The 17800-nt window shown below is 45.0% G+C and overlaps 1 protein-coding gene and 1 long non-coding RNA gene across 3 annotated transcripts in view; both read left to right on the forward strand.

Annotated features, from left to right (window-relative positions):
- Positions 1 to 1584: 1584 nt before the first annotated feature.
- LOC122572934 lies at positions 1585 to 3571 on the forward strand. Its single transcript, XR_006318611.1, has 3 exons — positions 1585 to 2176; positions 2259 to 2709; positions 3439 to 3571. It is a non-coding gene; the product is annotated as an uncharacterized LOC122572934 (long non-coding RNA).
- A 558-nt stretch (positions 3572 to 4129) lies between these two features.
- The window catches only part of LOC122572933, a 43007-nt gene continuing 29336 nt past the window's right edge, over positions 4130 to 17800 (forward strand). Inside the window, exon 1 of one of the 2 annotated variants that reach the window (XM_043738669.1) lies at positions 4130 to 5247. The gene's annotated coding sequence lies outside the window, so the exon portion shown is untranslated. Of the gene's footprint in view, positions 5248 to 7621; positions 7639 to 17800 lie in introns of those variants that run through there. The other variant, XM_043738674.1, reaches the window with a different exon arrangement.

Raw genomic sequence — 17800 nt, forward strand, 5'->3', positions numbered from 1 at the left:
GCACTTTTTAAAACCTTCACCTTCGACAATCTCATAGAGTATAAAGAGATTTATAAGCAAATGATAGCAATCTTTCGTAAGAGAAAGTGAATTATGACGACGAGATATAGTGTCCCGTGCGTGGAAGGATTCTTAAATTCGTCCAAGAACCTCGACAGAGGTCCCAAAGCTCTGCCTACTCTAGTAGCATGATTGTAACGCTCATTAAGATTCAGGGTTGAGCTGAAAATAACGTCGAGATCGCTCTCGGTGGCAAGGATGGAGTTCTTCAACGTCAACATTAAGTTTGTCTCGCAACGAACCACGTCGCAACTCGAAGTAAAAAAAGAAAAAAAAAAAAAAGAAAAGGAAAAGGTAAAAAGAAATCGGCCACTTCGTTTTCTCACGCGCTTCGGTAATTTAGTCGGTGTTTAAAATGGCGTGTTTCACGCGAATATTTCTTGCCCGATTCCCGCCGGCTTATCGATTCGTTTTCTGCTTTGGGGGCGGCTCGACAGGATCCCGTGATGTTTAGGAATTGAAGCATAGTGGAAAAAGTCGTGATGTATGTCGATAGCCCACCAAAAATTCCTTTCTCCGCTCTCTGCTATTAAGCATCGTTCAAAGTATTTTTGCCAGATACATTGTGCTTTTCCTTTTTTTATCCGTCCCGTTGCATCACGATCGACGGTCCATTTGAGAAGAATGAAATCTTAGCCGCGTGTTTTCGAAGTTGGCGCGTGCTGAGATAACTTGTTTTCAGGTATACGAAACTAGAAGAAAACTCTGATCTCTGCCTAATTATCACAGCACGGACCTTCGCGCGTATCTTCCGCCTTGTATGTCAACGACCGACTCGTTCACGGAATACGATTGACTAGAAAATTGTTTGCTCCGTTTCCGGATCCGTCTCCTCTTGCTAGAGTTTCGTGTTCGAGAGAACATAGAGAAAGAAGAAACTGCAAAGCTTTTAAGCGATGAGAATCAAGAGAGTTTGTACAAGGGTGAAGGTAACTGAACTTTTGCGAAGGAAACCTGACACCGTGGCTTTAATCATAAAGAGGTAATGAGTGATTCTTTATCCTCTTTAATTCATTGTTTTGTTACACAGCAAAGAATCGACTTCCTTCGTAGAAAAGTTTGCTGTTAACTTTGGCTAACAAATAAAGTACATCTTAGAATGATAATTTTAACTAAAAAAAAAAAAAAAACAAAATAGAAAGTAGAATGAATCAGGTGAGACTTTATATCTGACACAGAAAAAACTTGGTTTAGGATACATATATATATTGGAAAATACTGTTACGAGAGCAACGTGCTAAGCTAAATCCTTGAGAACTATAAAATCTTTATTGACCGTTTATTTCTGTGTATCACGTACTTTCGTCCTTTACCTTTCTACTCTGTCTCTACCAAGTGTTTCATTTTTCGTGGCCACGATTTCAACCGCACGAATATTTGGCGAAAATTTGCTTAAAAATGTCGCTACAGAATCTGGAGGTACGTACATACGTATGAAGGATCAGGTCTGAATATAAATTTGTAAAGACTGTTAAAGCGAAATGTTCGGCGCAGACAACGCAGCCGAGAGATCAGCCTTCTCCGGATCACGTGGGAATGAAGGTAGAGAGAAAGAATGATTACCAGCCTTGCGGTGAAGTAAGAAAAAGTGGATTTCGTAGGGGAAGAAGTGGAGCATGTCAATCATGTCTTGGAAGTTGAGTATCTCTGTGTTGAAAAATGGTGTCTTAGGCCTTCGACTATTTTTCCAGTGCGCTTGTTTCCTCGAGGTAAAAGATAAAAATGTTATAAAATAGTTCACGTTGTTTGTACATGAACTGGAATATTTCGAGGGAGATCAAACGATCATTTAATCACGAATCATTCTTTTTTGTTTGTTTAAATCATAGATGGTATAGTTCAGTGAAAGAAATACGTAATAAGTAATAGATGTTGGTTAAGAAAACGCAGGCGTTTCGTTCAGACTCATTGAGTGAGTACGGCATGCTGAAATAGGTATACGGTGGTGCGGCTCGATGCTGATCGCGGAGCTTGACCTGGAGAGGGGGAGCGTAAGGAGAGGGTAGAATTGGTGTTTGGAGGGGGCTGGCGTTGTCGTTAGTGCCGTAAGTCGACACTCAAGAGCCTAGGACCACTTCACGTGACGGAAGACAGTCGGGGCAAACCATTTTCGAATGTAACTTAACATTTTTCTATGATACATATTCTTAACTACTTACCCTTCTTAAAATTACGTATAAAACGTCTTTCATTTTAAGGTGTACATTAAAAACGAAAGATAATATCGTCAGATTCTAAATTACGAGCAAGAAGAATTGGATGTTATTCTACAATACAACTGAGTTTCGTTATTTATGAACGCTCACTCGAAGCGATAAAACAACACAAGATCTCATGCAAGGACTACCTCCTCATCCTGTCGCGAGATTTACATTCTGAAGCATCGACGCGCAATTAAGATACAGTCTAGACTTCGTTCAACTGCACGCTTGGCGGATACTTTAAATGGAGGTTTCTAAAAACACAAGCAAGCTTCGAGTGATAGCCTCGTCGCTTGAAATTTAGTATCATTATGTGGTCTCTTCGAGGCGGGATAATCTCGCGGCATTGTCGCGAGCGAAATGACAGCCTGGCTTCGTGTTAACTACACTCCTTCGCGCGATAAATTATGGAACGGCTGCAACAGAGACGGATATCTTTCGCATACACGTAAATATAGGCTTGTTAGAGCTTTCTGTGTTTGTCTTGTTAACTATTTCGCATGCACCAGCTTTTTGAAATAGCCACCTTTGAGGAGTGTTCTATCGATCGTTCTTTTTTTTTGTAGTACCACCTGTGAAATGATTAATAACGTCTGTTAGATCGTAGATCGTTTATAAATCATTACATGTTAAACACTACTTTAAGAATTTGTATTATTCTCCAGGTACTGGAGTTTGATAACGCGAGTTGTGATTCGTGCCGTTCCTCCCCAGTGGATCAGACCGTTTCTGATAACGACTTATTTGTACAAGTAACATTTCGTTGCAGCAATTACTTAGCATCACAGGTGGAGAAGGGAGGGAGGAGTGTAGAAGTAGAGGGAAGCCCAGCTTTGTGGCTTGTTGTCTAACTAATTCAAGAGAAGCGAACTGCCGCGACTCGCAATCGATAATTCCCGCTCGAATCGTTTAACAATGCTTTATCAATATCATTCTGATATCGATAACTGTTATCCCTCCAAACGGGTGATTATTCTTCTTAATTAATTGGCTGGAAGAAAATCGTGTCTCTTTGCTCCCATGTCCACCGAATTTATGCGTGAAATATTCGCCAAGCTCGAACATCGATGGTGTTGCGGTTTTCTTTTAATTATCTTCGCCAACGTTCGCCTCGAATGGCCTAAAATTCTCGGCTCGACTGGAAATGGTCCATTTACGCGCACGTATTTGATTGCAGGCTATTCGAAAGGGGAAGCGTTCAGCCGACGAGAAACAAGAAATAACGGCGAGCACAGAAGTGGCGAGGAAGAAAAGTAGGACGGGCAACGTCTTCACCTCGAGCAGCCTCGGCCGTTGCTTCTTTTTTCGAGACTGTAATAGCCGGTTTTCGAGTGCTCGAAATAAAATTTTACTAATACACCCCGGTATGACACGGGCCTATCGCCGCGCCGCTAGCTTGTCGTTAATCGTCCATTCGCCTCCGCCCCTCGACGCTCCGACGTTCATAAATCGTACTAATTCATCGCTAAAGTTGCTCTCCATGTACGTACCTCAAATTTTCATCCCTAATTCCAATCTCATAACCCCTATAAAACGTTCTTCAAAAAATTTTTTTGAACATTCTTGATACATTGATCTTTCATCATCCTTTTTATCAATGTAAACGGAATTGATTCACCAATAGTAATATATTGCTATAATTTTCAAATAATCCACCGTTACTAACGCATGTGATTTACAAATAATTAAACAAGACAATTCTTATAACAGGCAGTAACAGAAATCCTTGAATTTAGATTTCGGCGTGGTCCGGAGGACAGTCGACACATCACTGGCCGAGGGGGTTGACTGGTCTGGTGGGGATAGAGCAGCTGGGGTGGCTGGAGCTCGAATGCGAGCCCGCGGTACCTATACGCCGGGTTCTGGGTTTGGCCGGGTCGCGCGGCGGGTCCTGCGCAACCAAAGAGACATACTCAGACAAAGAGAGAGTGAGACGACGAGTGTAACGGAGACAGAGAGAAAAAGAGAGTGGAGGTAGAGTGGCAAAAGCGAGGCAAGCAAAAGCGAGCTAGCTGGCGACCAAGCAACCAGATAGCCAGGCAAGCCTTTAGGTAGGCGAAGCAGACTGGCAGGCAGGCAGGCAGGCAGGCAGGCAGGCAGACAGACAGGCAGGCAGGCAGGCAGGCACGCAGGCAGGCAGGCAAGAGCAAGAGCAAGAGCACAACCACCGGGCTTCAGAGCCACCCCCAGTCGTCGCCCGCCACCCAAATCGTTCCCCCCACCTTGGACTATCGCTTGGTACACCCCTCTTCGCCGTTGCTTCTTCGCACTACTCCTACTCTTTCTCCGGTGCTTTCAGCCGCCTCGTTCGTTCGGTCGTTCGTCCACCGTTTCGTTCCTCTTCTCGGTGTCCTCGTTGTCGTTTGTCGCGTTTAGAGTGAACCAGTATCTGTACACCTTTGTTTTGTCATTTCTACCGACGAGGATCGCGTGTGTCACTGGCTGCTTCGTGTGCAGAAGGATATCGTATGTTCGACAGCGTGACTGATCTCGGCAGGTTGTATCCTCCGGCGACGCACTGACCTGCCCTTTCATCGCGGTCTCGCCACCCTTCCACCCTCTGTTTTCTCGCGTCTCGACGCAGCGGCGGACAAGACTGATTCGTGGGAAGCGGAGGGGGTTTGTTCGGAACGCGAAACCCTGGCCTGTTTGCTCTCGACATTTTCGACGATTCATCGGTTGATCAACCTTGAAACGGAAACCCAGAGAATATTCTGTATATTTTCGTGCGTCCAGAACTAAGATTCTTGGGATTTTTGGTGGAAAGTGAGGAAGAATCTCTGCGTGGGCAAGTGACGGCGAGATGAGGAGGTGCGACGCCGCAATAGAAGGGAAGACGCGGCTGTGAGGCCCGGATAGCGTGCACGTTGTGTCGAAGGACGTTCACACGCGCGACTCCATCGGTTGCCAAGCCGATCCTCCTCGCACCAGGCGACGAGAACTTCGTACCTAAGCCGGTCGTTCAACGTGGCCGATCCTTGGACATGTAAGTACACGTAACATTGCCATTTCGTTTAAGCTATATTCTCGAAGGAACTCTGGTCGAATCCGCGAGAAAATATCCGTACGTTTCTTGGAAGATATTGGCACGAAGTGGTCGGATCTTTCTACGCTCCCTGTTTTCTTGCGTCTATCGCAGAAGCCCTGGTAGTCCCGGGGGATCGGTCGAGTCGAAAGGCGGGCGAAAATCGGCGAAAAGAGGCGGCGATAGGAGACGATCGATTTGTTTGGCGGAGAGCGTGTGATACTGACAGAACTCGAACACGCGAGTAAACACTCGAACCTCGGCTACAGGAGAGCGAAAGAGAGATAGCTATATTGGAAAGGGGTCGGATCGGAGGGCTTTGGAGAAGGAATTTCGACGTAATCGGCCGACTTCCCTCGAGGTTGAGCGAATAAATAGAATAAATCTGCTCGAAGGAGCGGAGCAGACGGTGAAACGAGACCGTTCAAAGCACGGGAAAGATTGCGCAACTGCGAACTAAAAAGGGAGAGAGAAATAAGGGAAAGAAATAAAAAAAAAAGTATCGGACCAAGATCGTCGAGGCTTGATCAAGTTGTCCGTCCGCCATCGTGATTATCTTTGGTCAAATGGATTTATCTGTAAATCCTGTGATAGCTGGCTCGGCTTTCAGACAGAGATAGGCAGCTTTGCTTCTGACGCAAAATAGAAACGAACGAAACGCATGAAAATCGGCAAAAGAGGCATCCGTTGTGTATCGAAGCCCGTTAACTTGTACACGCGTGAAACGTACGTCTGCGACGAATTAAACGTGCCGTGAAATGATATTCGAAATTGAAAATACTGGGTGTACTCGGTGGCAACGAAGCTTGCAGTAGCGAACTACCAGACGTTGAATCGTTACTCGGGTTTCGTGGTTTCTTGCGTGACTTTTCATATTCGTTGTAATTGTTTGCGAGCAAGTGATCGTAGTTGATGGTAGTTAGTGTGATCTATAAAAGAGGAAATTGCATATTTTCGATGTATCCTTCCGTGTCGTTGCAAGACTAACAAACAAAAGTAGTTAACTAGAATTACGTAGCAACGAAAAGTAACCGAGTACGCTGCGATCTACCGTAATATCTTCCAATTAACGTCCATTTATAGCAAACCATTGAACCATTATAAAGAATCTCTTTTACTGGTATAATTCCTACAGTATTCTTCGATTCATGGCCATAATCGTTAATGGTGCCACTAAACACGAAGTACATTTTTCATTCACACGCAATTTAATTCCTCTGATTAGATTAGATCTTACTCTCGCGTGGAAATCTCACCATCGGAGATTGACGTTTAAAGCTCGAGGGATTTCGAGCAGAGGATACGTTCGCCGGATGATTCGCATAGTGGTAAAATTCGCGAAAGAACCGGGTTTTGTCGTCGTTTTGTCTGAGCAGAGAGGAAACAGAGACGGGCTACGTAGTTTGTTACGGTTAAGTGACCAGCGAGCACGGTTATCTGAAAATGGATTAACGTCGTTTGCGAGGAATATACACGCGCGCGAGATTTCCAATGTGCTTTTAACGGGCCTTTTCTTGGCCCTGTCAATCTCTTCCTCGCTTGCCATGCACGCACTGTCTTCGCTAATTATCCTCCACGCCGTGGACCTACGTTTCATCGATGTACGTCATCGTCGACCAAGAACGTTCATCGAATAATTTTCTTATTACTCGTAGAAAATTTTCAGGGACTCATCTCTCTACGAAACGGTTAAATGTCCAACGTGTGCTTTAGCTTTCCAATACGTATATATTTAGTTGCAATCAAAGAAACTGTATTTTACTAGACGCTGGTTCAAGCGTTCGATTGATGGGCAAAGGATCTACGAACCGGCTGGCTCGTAAATAGGGTCAAGATAGTATTTCATTCCCCTCCTACAGCTACTATCGTTTTTAGCCGCGTTTCCGATAACTATCCAACCTCTTGAACTCCGGCAGGGATATGTTCGAATCGATTCCATCGGCAGCTGGCTTTCGTCTCGCCCCGAGGCATTTAGAGATCGAGTATCCGGAATTAAATTCGACAAATGCGAGCGATCATTAGAGACCAGTCGTCGAGAAAGTGTCGCGCGGCACGGCCAGGCTGTCCGTTCGGCTGACTTGGAAACTAGCCTAATCCTGTTCAGATTCACCTGTTCCTGGTGTCTGTCGTCAGTTCGCAAGTATTTTTCAGTTCGTGTACGAGTTTCCAAGATGGATTCCGTGTTCCGTGACAGCGTGTTTCCACGTCGATTCAACAGCCATAAATCTTTACGGTATCCTCGCGCTTCTCGCTCTCCCACCCTCTGAAGATCCATCCTTCAAGTTCGTTCGAAGGAACGTTAACCCGTGGACGCTAGGCACGTTTACTTTCGCCAATTAAATCGCTATACTGGTAAGACTAATTACATTCCTTCCGAGACCCAACACGTGACTGAAAGTCGATTTAACGAGCCAGAAATTGAAAATGTTTTCTAATCAGTATCAATTTTTTTTAACTGAAACGATCGTGTAATATGTAGACATCTCTTACCTGTAATATTGCAACTTCTATAGCGATCGTGCGAAATCGAGATGCAAGCTTTCGCTTTATAACATAAGTCCGACGTAACATGCTTTGAACAATTGACAACCACGAGGTCTCCCCTGTTCGCGAATCTCAATCTCAAGTCAGCAGTCAGATTTCAGTGGTCAACAGTGTCACAAATTACTCGGCAATCAACGAATCCTTGTCAAACTCTATCGAAATAATCTACAGGGATCGTCAACGAGCGACACGATACGTTCATCGGGTACAGAGATGGATTTTGGATGAAAAGTGACGTATTTCTTCAATTCGTCGGTCTTACTGTGCCTTTGTGTCGTAAAATTGTTTGATATACCGGGAATTTGCAAAGGCGATCGGCATGGCAGAAGAATTGACAGGAAAAAGATGGATCGGCCGACAGCAGAACGATCGCTTGGACAGGACTCGGCGTCGGTCGATTTTCCCATTTCCTTTGCGCCGCGTATGCGACTCGTTGCACGGTTTATACCTGGTCCAGGTAATTGAGCGATTCGATGTTGTACGACTGGTCGGTCAAAGTTGCATTATCGATACGAAAGCCTTGAAAGCGTCGTCTCCGCCGAATCTTATCTCGCGAAGTGGACGTCTCGACGGTTCTCTCTTATCCGTCTAATCTTTGCCAGAGTTATTACGTCGCTGCGAAACTTCCTTCTCGTCCTTTCTTTTCCCTTCTTTTCTTCCGTTATCGTTACCGTTCGAAGATTTCCTTGAGAAATGGTTTCCTTTCACGGATGTCGAACTTTAACATTCCATCAGGAATTCGGTAGTCACATGGCCGGCTTCAACAGAGACGAGAATTTATGTTCTTCCTTTTAAGTAGCGGAGAATAGTCTATGAAATTCAATTATACCAATGGCGAAATTCTAAGTATAATTTACGGAAAGTTAGCCAACCTTAAATTACCGTGGGCGGTGGCTGGAAAAGCGATTGAACATTCTAATAGATCCGCTGTTTCTTATTACGATCTTGTTAGCTGCTTGATCTTTTTAATGGCTTCTCCAAGGTGGCTTCAAGGTATCCGCTGAACTCGTTGTCAGGTGTCGATGTTACCAGCGAAACTACAGATTCAATTTCTTTTGGCCACCCAGAGGGGAAAAGTGGCATCCCGGTGAACATTTTCCAGGCTTCTACCAACTTCTTTACGATACCCTGGTCAACTCTTCCGGCAGGAAACCGCATCATCGCGGTAACTCGTTGCGCTCGCGTTCATTGTGCATGAAGATCCGGCACACCGATTCTCTGCGACCATGCTAGCGAAATGCTTGGCTTCAGAGCTATTTCACCAGGCAGCTGTTTCATCGCCAATGATAATTATTCCCTTTCTTCGGAACACCTATTCCGTTAAATGCCTATGAACCAAAAGAATTGCAAGTTTCAAAGTACCAATGTTTTCTTCCAGCAATACGCTGATAACTTCTTTATCTCGCCAGAAAGGAGAAACAGAAACATTACGGTTAAATTCCTCGGATCTTACGAAAGTTTGAAATTGTACGCGGATCATGTACAGCGGCTCGCAAAAATATTTTATGTATATACTGTATAAAAAACACTTTGAAATCTCATTAGCTCTGAATCTGAAGACGTACTATTTCAAATCGTACTATCGTAATCACGATTTACGGTTGTGTCTTGTTGCGGGGCTAACGAAATTTCAAAAAGTTTCCTCCAACGCGCGTAATAATGTATCGATAGAAATTTCCCACGATAAGCGTTCGAGCAGGCTTTCGTCGACGATTAATCGGCTTGATCTTCGATGGAGGCAGAAAACGAGTAGAGCAGAAGAGGAGTCTGAAGCAGAAGCCCGATCGCGTTTTCATTGGCCGTGAACCGGGTCGGGACTCGCAATGAAACGATTCGCAAAGACGGTGCAGGGGAATTCCGCGTCGTGAACCTACGACTAATGAAATCGTTATAGTTCACCGCGCTTTGAAACGCGGATCGCGGAGAATTACAGCGTGCCTCGCTTTAATAAGAGCACCCGCGACCAGCCAGCGGTACGTGGTCCCGTTTCCGGTGAAAAAAGGATATCGAGCAGTTCGTTCCCCCTCGTGAGCCACGAATAGCGCCGCTTTGTTCGATCTGGCCGCGGGATCGAGTTACCCTGTATTTTCTTGCAGCTCTCCCTCGATGGAACGAGCCTGTACTTTAATGGAATTCCTCGGTTTCCAGCCTTCGAGGAGGAACTTCGAGGGTGCTTCCGCACGTAATTAGAGTTTGAGTCGTTGATTAGATGATTGATTGTCTCCTAGTTGCAGCGACGGGAAGATTTTGACGATTGGCTCTTTGTTTTCTTGTTATCTATAGTCTACAGATCCCAGTGCGTAGAGTAGAGTCTCGTATTAGAAGACGGAGAGATAGGATTATCGCGGTGACTTGAAATTCACAGACAGGCACAGTAGTAATAATACTTTTACGCGTATTTGTAGGTTTCTAGAAGCTCGATCAAATCGATAGAGCCTAAGTAGACAATTATTTCGTTAGAATGACGACTATACTTTTAAATAATTTGTACATTCCTGCACGTTATGTGTGTTTTTGCAATTTGAAATTTCCTACGAACCGTGTCAAGAGAGAAATCGAAGTAAATTACAATTTACTTTGTCTGCCGTTTGTAACACACAGGCTGCCAAAGTCGAGGTCTGAAGGTATCAAAATCGTCTAAACTGTCAGCGATAACAGCGGCCATATATTCTATATATTCCGTGTATAATCTGGCGTGAAGTCCCCAGGCCATTTCCAGATGAAGCGAGCTCGCTCAGACGGTTGAGGAATGTAAAGGATCGACGGATTCGTGGGCAACTTGCTGCAGCGTTTACTAGCCTCTACGGAAAATATATCGGCGAAGCTCCACCGGGGTCAGTTAAAGCCGCGGCTTTAATGGCCGCGGTGAACGCGCAACAAGGGGATACACGTGTACACGTGTTGGCGCTGGTAATTCTGAATCGAGTTAAAACATTGCGCGCTCTCGTATCTTTTAGCGACGATTGCCGCAGCTGTTGGCGGGTCTCCGTGCCCCGTTGCACCGGACAGATAGCGCCTGCTGTCTCGTAAACCCTCGCAACGACGCCGACGTGTTATCGTCGTATACTCTGATCGTCGAATAATATAAAATAAACGTGACGGCGAGTTAATCCCACGTCGAGTTCCTTTGGTCGACGCTCGTTTCATACAACGGACAGTTTTACCGGTGTTCAGACGCTCGACCCGGTTGGCAAAAACTTTTAATTGAAAAGCGCCAACCCGATGCTCGCTAATCGATTATAAGGCGCACAAACTACCAACGAAATCATTTCGTAATTAAGCCTGGGTCGCTCTGATTGTTCCGTAATCGTTTCCTGCTGCGGACCAGCCGAGATCCTTTCGCCAGGATATTCTTCGTCCTTGTTAGAATTCCAGCATGTTTTCAACGATGATGCATGATATTTGGGTGAACGGTCATCGTCGATCGGCTGTGCTGTCGCAATCATTTTATCGCTAGCGTTTTTGCCTGTTAAAAAATAGAATTCGATCGGCGTCCAGTTAATTGTCGATCGCTGATCGGCCAGGATCAGATAGGCCGAGAGATGTTTCGGAATTATAGAGCTCGACTTATACAGTGACAATATTCCATTTACCAATACGAAACACTGTTTCTGTATTCGAAGCTGAAGCCCGTAGATTCCTCAGGGATATTAACTTCCAAGGGGTATAATTTTGTTTCATTTTTTTCACATACTGTACTTTACTTTATTTCTTTTTCTCTTAGCTGTCTACTTGATTTATGTTCTTCTTTTCTTCCTCTTTCTCTCTCTCTCTCTCTTTCTTCTTCTGCTTCTTTTTCTACTAGTGACCTTCAGACTGGCCATACCAGCACAGAAGTAACCGCCAATACTACTCGCTTGTTAATCCTCCGCTAATCTAGTTTCTTCTGTATTATAACTACCAAAAAGTTCTTACCTGTTCGATTTATAAATAAAATTAAATTAATTGACGTAACAACAACGAATAACGCAAAGATAATGGTAAACTTTGACAATTTGGATTTTCGTTACTTTCGTTACGAACTGTTCGACGAACTATCTTCTTTTCTCAAATGGACTGGTCGTTTAAAAGGAAAAAGATCCATTGCTCCGGAAATTCTTGAAAAACATCTTCATCGTTCAGCGAGACGTCAATAGCTTTTAGTTTCGATATTTCATTCGCTTTGGTGAGGTCGCGTCGTTAATTCCACGTCGAGAACACGGTGCCAAAGAGCGACTACGTACACGTGTCCGTTCGCAAATCCTGAAGCTTGGCCGCGTGGCGTGGAAGCTTCTGTTTCGACACATCTCGAGGTAGCTCGAAGCCAGCTAGTACACAACGGATTCTCATAGTTGCGTGACGGTCTATTACGGCGTGTATAATCGACCGATAGACCGGGCGGATTCCCAGAGCTGACACTCGATTCGTATCCGGCCATTTCGGCCGGATATGCGATTCAGACGTTCCGACAGTTTCCGATGTTCTCCGCACGAATTATTACTCTGACCCGCGCTGATCCGCTATGCCTTCCGACCGGAGAATCGTCGCATCGGGGCCCATCGCTTGCTAAGCTCAAGACGACGGCTGTCGTCGTGACATTTCAGCTGTATCACGATTTCCACATAAACGTTTGGTGTTAGATGGACGGTGATGATATTTGAGCGATCGAAGTATTTGCTGTCTTGAAGGTTCAACCAGTTTGACTTAGGTTCAAGGTTATCCGAATGTTTTTAGGGTCGTTGTAAATTTGACGAATTACATGGATAGTTGGATATTTGTTCGATCATCTGGCTGTAATTTTCGCGTTACTGATTCTTAATCTGCTACATCGACCAACCGAACCGATCAGAATGATCGGTACCAAATCTTCTGCATTTGCAATTACTAAAGAAACTATAGGTATTTTCATTCTCATATAGAAAGACAGAAACGCGGTTACATATAATTTGTTTTCATTTTACTAGCTTAATTCTAATCAACCATCTACGAAATATTTAGCTACGTATTGCAGATTGCTTCTAGCGATAATCTTCATCGCGAAAGATATAGTGCATCGGCTAATCGAACCGAAGATCTTGAAGAGGCACCGCGCGACGGAGATGATAACGCGAGTCCTCGCACGATATCGCGCTCAGAATGTAAAAACGTTTGTGTAAGCTGCGAAAATAAGACGGTTGATTACCAGGTCTGGGCTGGAGGTGGCTCGTTTAACGCGGAAAAGAGGAAAAATTCGTGCGACGCGAGTGTGACGGCGCAATAGCAAGCGGTGGAAAGAGGAAGAAAGAAAGAAAGAGTGGCAGGTACCTTCGTTGCAGGCAGAGTTCGTTAAACTAATATTCATACATCTTGGAAAAAGTGGGTCAGTCGCCTGGCTGCGTGTATCAACCTATATAACGTCGCTCGTTTATTACGTTTCGTGCGTTTCGTAAGTTTTATTAAGAGCCGCGACGTGAAAATTCCGTGACGTTATCGCCGGGTCTGCACAGCTTCGCTTCTCTACCTATGCCAGCCAGAGAAAGCTAGTCTCTTCGTTTTTCCATTTTCTTCTCTACGTCCACGCGTTCTTCGCGGATCGTTGTTATGCTAACGAAGTTCATCCCGAAAGGGCAGAAAAACGTTAATTCCCTAACTTACGTCATAACAGGGGTCCATCTAATCTCTCTCGTCTTCGCCTCGATGTTACTGCAAGATAAACAGACGTAGCAAAGAGAAACGAGATTGCGATCCGAGTCTTTTGTGAAGATTCGGGGATCATTAGCGCGCTGAAAGAAACTTGTTCGGGCTGGATGCGGGATTTGTTCGAGGATTTGTTTCTGTCGTTTTTCTTTTGTATCTCCACGTAGAAAGTACGTCAGCCATGGAGCAGAAATTCATGTTGGCTTTACGATTAAGAGCGTCGTTAGATCGGTACATTTGCAACCGTGTTAAAGAGAAGTTAATTGAAATTACATCCCACCAATCGAGATTATCTGAAATCCTGATCTTTCTTCAAATCGCTTCGAGTATCGCTTCTTCGTATATATCCCTGGGCAACGTTCTTCTTTCTCGTTTCGTTAAAGGATTTTCGCTCTAAACTACAAGCTCTTCCGTCTAATAGCAACGATTCCGATCTAGCCCTATCTCCATAACGATATCAATGAAAAAATATTACTCGTAAGATTCTCTTTTTTCAGCCCTTACCGCAGATTGAGTATCAGGCGAATAGCGTTCGAGATTAGCTGGAAGAGACATCAGGATGTCGTTTGCCTTTCTTTGTCGAGCGATTTACTTTCGGTTCCACGAGCTCTATCTAGCTGGTGGAAGAGAAGGGGCTCGAACAGGTTGGGTCTCGGTCGACGAGAACTCGATAAGACATCGTACGCCACTCTGGCGATTCTAATACCAGTTTGACACTTGGAGATCGATGAGAATGGAAAGTATCGTACATCAGGCCGAGCCCGATAGAGAAAATTATTCAGCCGATGCGCGTTACGTGTGGCCCGGTCATAAATCACGGCTACCAGAGACGGAGGAGGCGGTCGGCCCACCGATACTAATCCGTGGAGAAAGACAGAGCTCCCGATTACAGTTTCATATTGAATTTTTCATCGCTACGTGGACAGCCTCTTTCATTGTAATTAGATGTTCGAGCTAGTTCGGTGAATAACGACGCTACGAGTCGCGCGCAACCTGCCTCCTCTTTCACGTCCTCGTCTCTTTCCTCGCTCCGCCTCTTCGTCTTCGTCTTCCTCTTTTCATAGACTACCTTTTTATTTCTTTTTCCCTGCGATATGCCGAGACACAAAGTCAGCTCACGTTCCGCGAGGTGCGCGAACAGAACAGGTAACTCTCGAAGGAACTCCGGCAAAGTATCCTCTATTAAATTACAGACGGTCAGGCGTAAATCTTCGTAGAGGCGAGCAAGCGAGCGAGCGAGCGAGCGAGCCAGCCAGCCAGCCAGCGAGCAGACTTCTCGCTCGCGTGATAGAAACTTTCTGTTCTTTTCTCTTCTCCCCCTCTTCTTCTTTTTTCTTCGCCGTTTTTTGTCTCTCTTTTTTGTGTTTCTCTTCCCTCAAGTTTTCGAGGCAGCTTTGTATAATGGACACGGGGGCGGGTGCATCGTCGCGACGCGGAGAATCGCGTTCCCTCCGTGTCACGACGTCCGGATGTTCTTAAAGGACTAGAAAGTTTCCGAAGCGGGATCGCTTATTAATTCTGATCCCCCCAGACTCTTGTATTCCTTGTTATACCCGTTTCTCTCAATGGATCTGCGTCGGTGAAAGTCGATTAAAATTACATTCCGTGAAAGTCGATTAAAATTACGTCTATTTGGAAACAATTTGCCCCCTTTCTTTCTTACACCACTAGCCACAATTGCAAGAATTTAAGCGCAAATATTTTCCCATTGCCTTCGTCTCTTACGTACGTACGTAGTTCGATAGTAATAGTACGCGCAAACCTATAAAATACTTTAGGAAAAACTCTCTAGAGGAAAATTATCAACAGAGAGAGAGAGAGAGAGAGAGAGAGAGAGAGAGAGAGAGAGAGAGAGAGAGAGAGAGAGAACTGCTCGTCCAAAGCAGCTTTGCCGTTGGCAAAACTAGGAGGAAGGGAAGGAAGAGGTAGAAGGAAAAGCCCGAAGAAGTTGCCGAACTGGAGGATACGTCGCGATCAAAGCGAAAGGTAGCCGGCTTTGTAGCCAGGATACGCGAATAGGGACAAAGGAGCTATCGCGGCTACGGGAATTACGTATACAGAGCGTCTGGGCGGAAAAGAAACGGCGACACAGCGGAATCTGGAGAGCATAGAATGAGAATTGTTAGGAACTTCACGCTCCGCCGCCGCGGGCGCATTTAGTATCGCTCTTTCTCTGTATCGGCGGACTCCATCCTTAGGTTTCTCGCCGATTGGCGTGCTCCACGGTGCTTCAAAATGGAGACGATTTGTAGAGGAAGCGGCGAGCTTCGATCGACGAGTTATCGCGATTCTCTGTTATTTATCGTTCCGTCGTCAAGATGTTCCCCTTTCGGTGTGCTTCGTACATGAAATTTCCGTTTGTTATGATACGCTTCACAGCGCAATAGTCGTCTAACGTGCGATATTATTTCGTAGCTCGGCGAGAATTCCGTGAAATTCTTGACGAGTTCTACGATATATAAAATACGACGAGTGCCGGTACACGTTCCGCTCGGTTGACACATTTCTATCGTTTTATTCACTTTTAAAGATCTTTAACTTTATCGTTTCTTAAATGTTTCAAAATTATCCAAGTTTGTATATAAAACGGCAACTAGCGAAAGAAAAGTCGGATAATTGCGGAGAATGCGATAAACCGTCCTTATGGGACACTCAACTTTCTACGGTATACTCGGTCGTAACCATCTGTTCATTAATTCTCATAGCGATTTTATTAATCTTTTACGGAGCGCTGCCTGTTTCGTCCGATCGGCGACAAACACGTTACTTCAGTTTTATACAGCCATAATGGTTTTCCTCGAAACGAAAAGGTTTCTTTTTTAAAAACGCTTTATTATCAACATCTCGCGATATGCTTCCGTACGCTTCGATAACGATACTTCTTCGAGCATCGACACACGGAAATACAAAAAATAATTGGAAATGGTAACGGTTAAGCCGGCAGTCTCTTCAGAACGGTTATCGATAACGGCGGAATTCTCACAATCAGTTCATTTTCAAAGGACGTAATATATCCCACGTAGCGGCTCTGTCTATGCATTGTCTACGCTGCATTTCTTGCACAATGCCGGGATTTTCTTTGCCCGTTCGCGATACAACACGCCGCCGATTCCTTTTTATTTTCTTTTTTTTTTTTTTTACCTTTCATCGCCTTCTCCACCTCCGTTCCCCTTTAAATCCGCCAACGAACAGGACGAAGGGATACGTCGTATCGAGGGATTCTCTTTGAACGTCCTTTAATAAAATTGAAGTCCCGGAAACGATCTCTCCTCATTAATCTTTTTAACAGTGGGACTGGAGCGGGGCTACCGCTCGTCAAAGCGTTTATTTCTGTCTTTCGCGTCTATTACTACCATCTGCAAAACACCGGCAGCGAGGGAAAAGAAGAGCCAAGTGGAGAATGAAAAAAAAGAAAGGAGAAAACAGGGCGCGGAGAGGAAAGAAAAAGGAGAAAGGCCGTATAGGAGAGGAGGCGGGGGGACCAGGGAAAAAATGAAAATCCGCTTGCTTCGAAGTGCTTTCAACGAAATTAGAATTTCAAAAAGGTCAGGTTAAATTTTCCATCCCTTTCTACCTCTACCACCATGGCCACAGCCATCGTGTGACCCGCCCCGATTATTAATTTCTTTTTCTACTCTTTTTCGGCCACCGGGCTTTCGCTCCGCCTCTCCATATTCCTAGGCCGCGTCGTCTGTTATCCGTCTTTCTTCCCTCTGCATTCTTCTATATACCGGCCTCTCCTTTCTTTTTCTCCTTTGTTTCTTCAACATCGATGAAGCGATTCGCTCATCGGTCTCATCTTTATTCATCGTGTACTAGCCAGCCTAGTACACATTGTACATTACTCCGGCGAACTATTAATTCTCGTTTGACACTCGGAGACCGATGGGCCAGACACATCCCTGATACTTTTTACGGGATTTCCATGATCGATTACCGGCCGCTTGCACGGAACATATGTATCCTCTCACGGTGTTTTGCCTTTCCCTCGCTGGATAAGAGAGTCGATCGGGGTAAACCGACTCCAACGCTATCGTACACCTTTGGGATTCTGTAATACATACATACATACATTTACGTGTATGCTTTTGGTAGGTATACGGCGCGACTGTTTGGATGGAACAGATCCAAACAAACTGGATCGTCGTTTGCATATGGAGTGTATCGGGCAGATGGGAATACGTTTCGCCGACGACTTTTCGCGGCAGAGAAATCATGATACCTGGAGATTTCTAGGACCGATCGCCGTATAAATCGTCGAAAGTTTCGTTTCGAAAGGTTGTTAGGTTCGAGTACTCGTCCATCGATCGTTACT

Source organism: Bombus pyrosoma, linkage group LG11, assembly GCF_014825855.1.
Source record: "Bombus pyrosoma isolate SC7728 linkage group LG11, ASM1482585v1, whole genome shotgun sequence".
Lineage (NCBI taxonomy): Eukaryota > Metazoa > Arthropoda > Insecta > Hymenoptera > Apidae > Bombus > Bombus pyrosoma.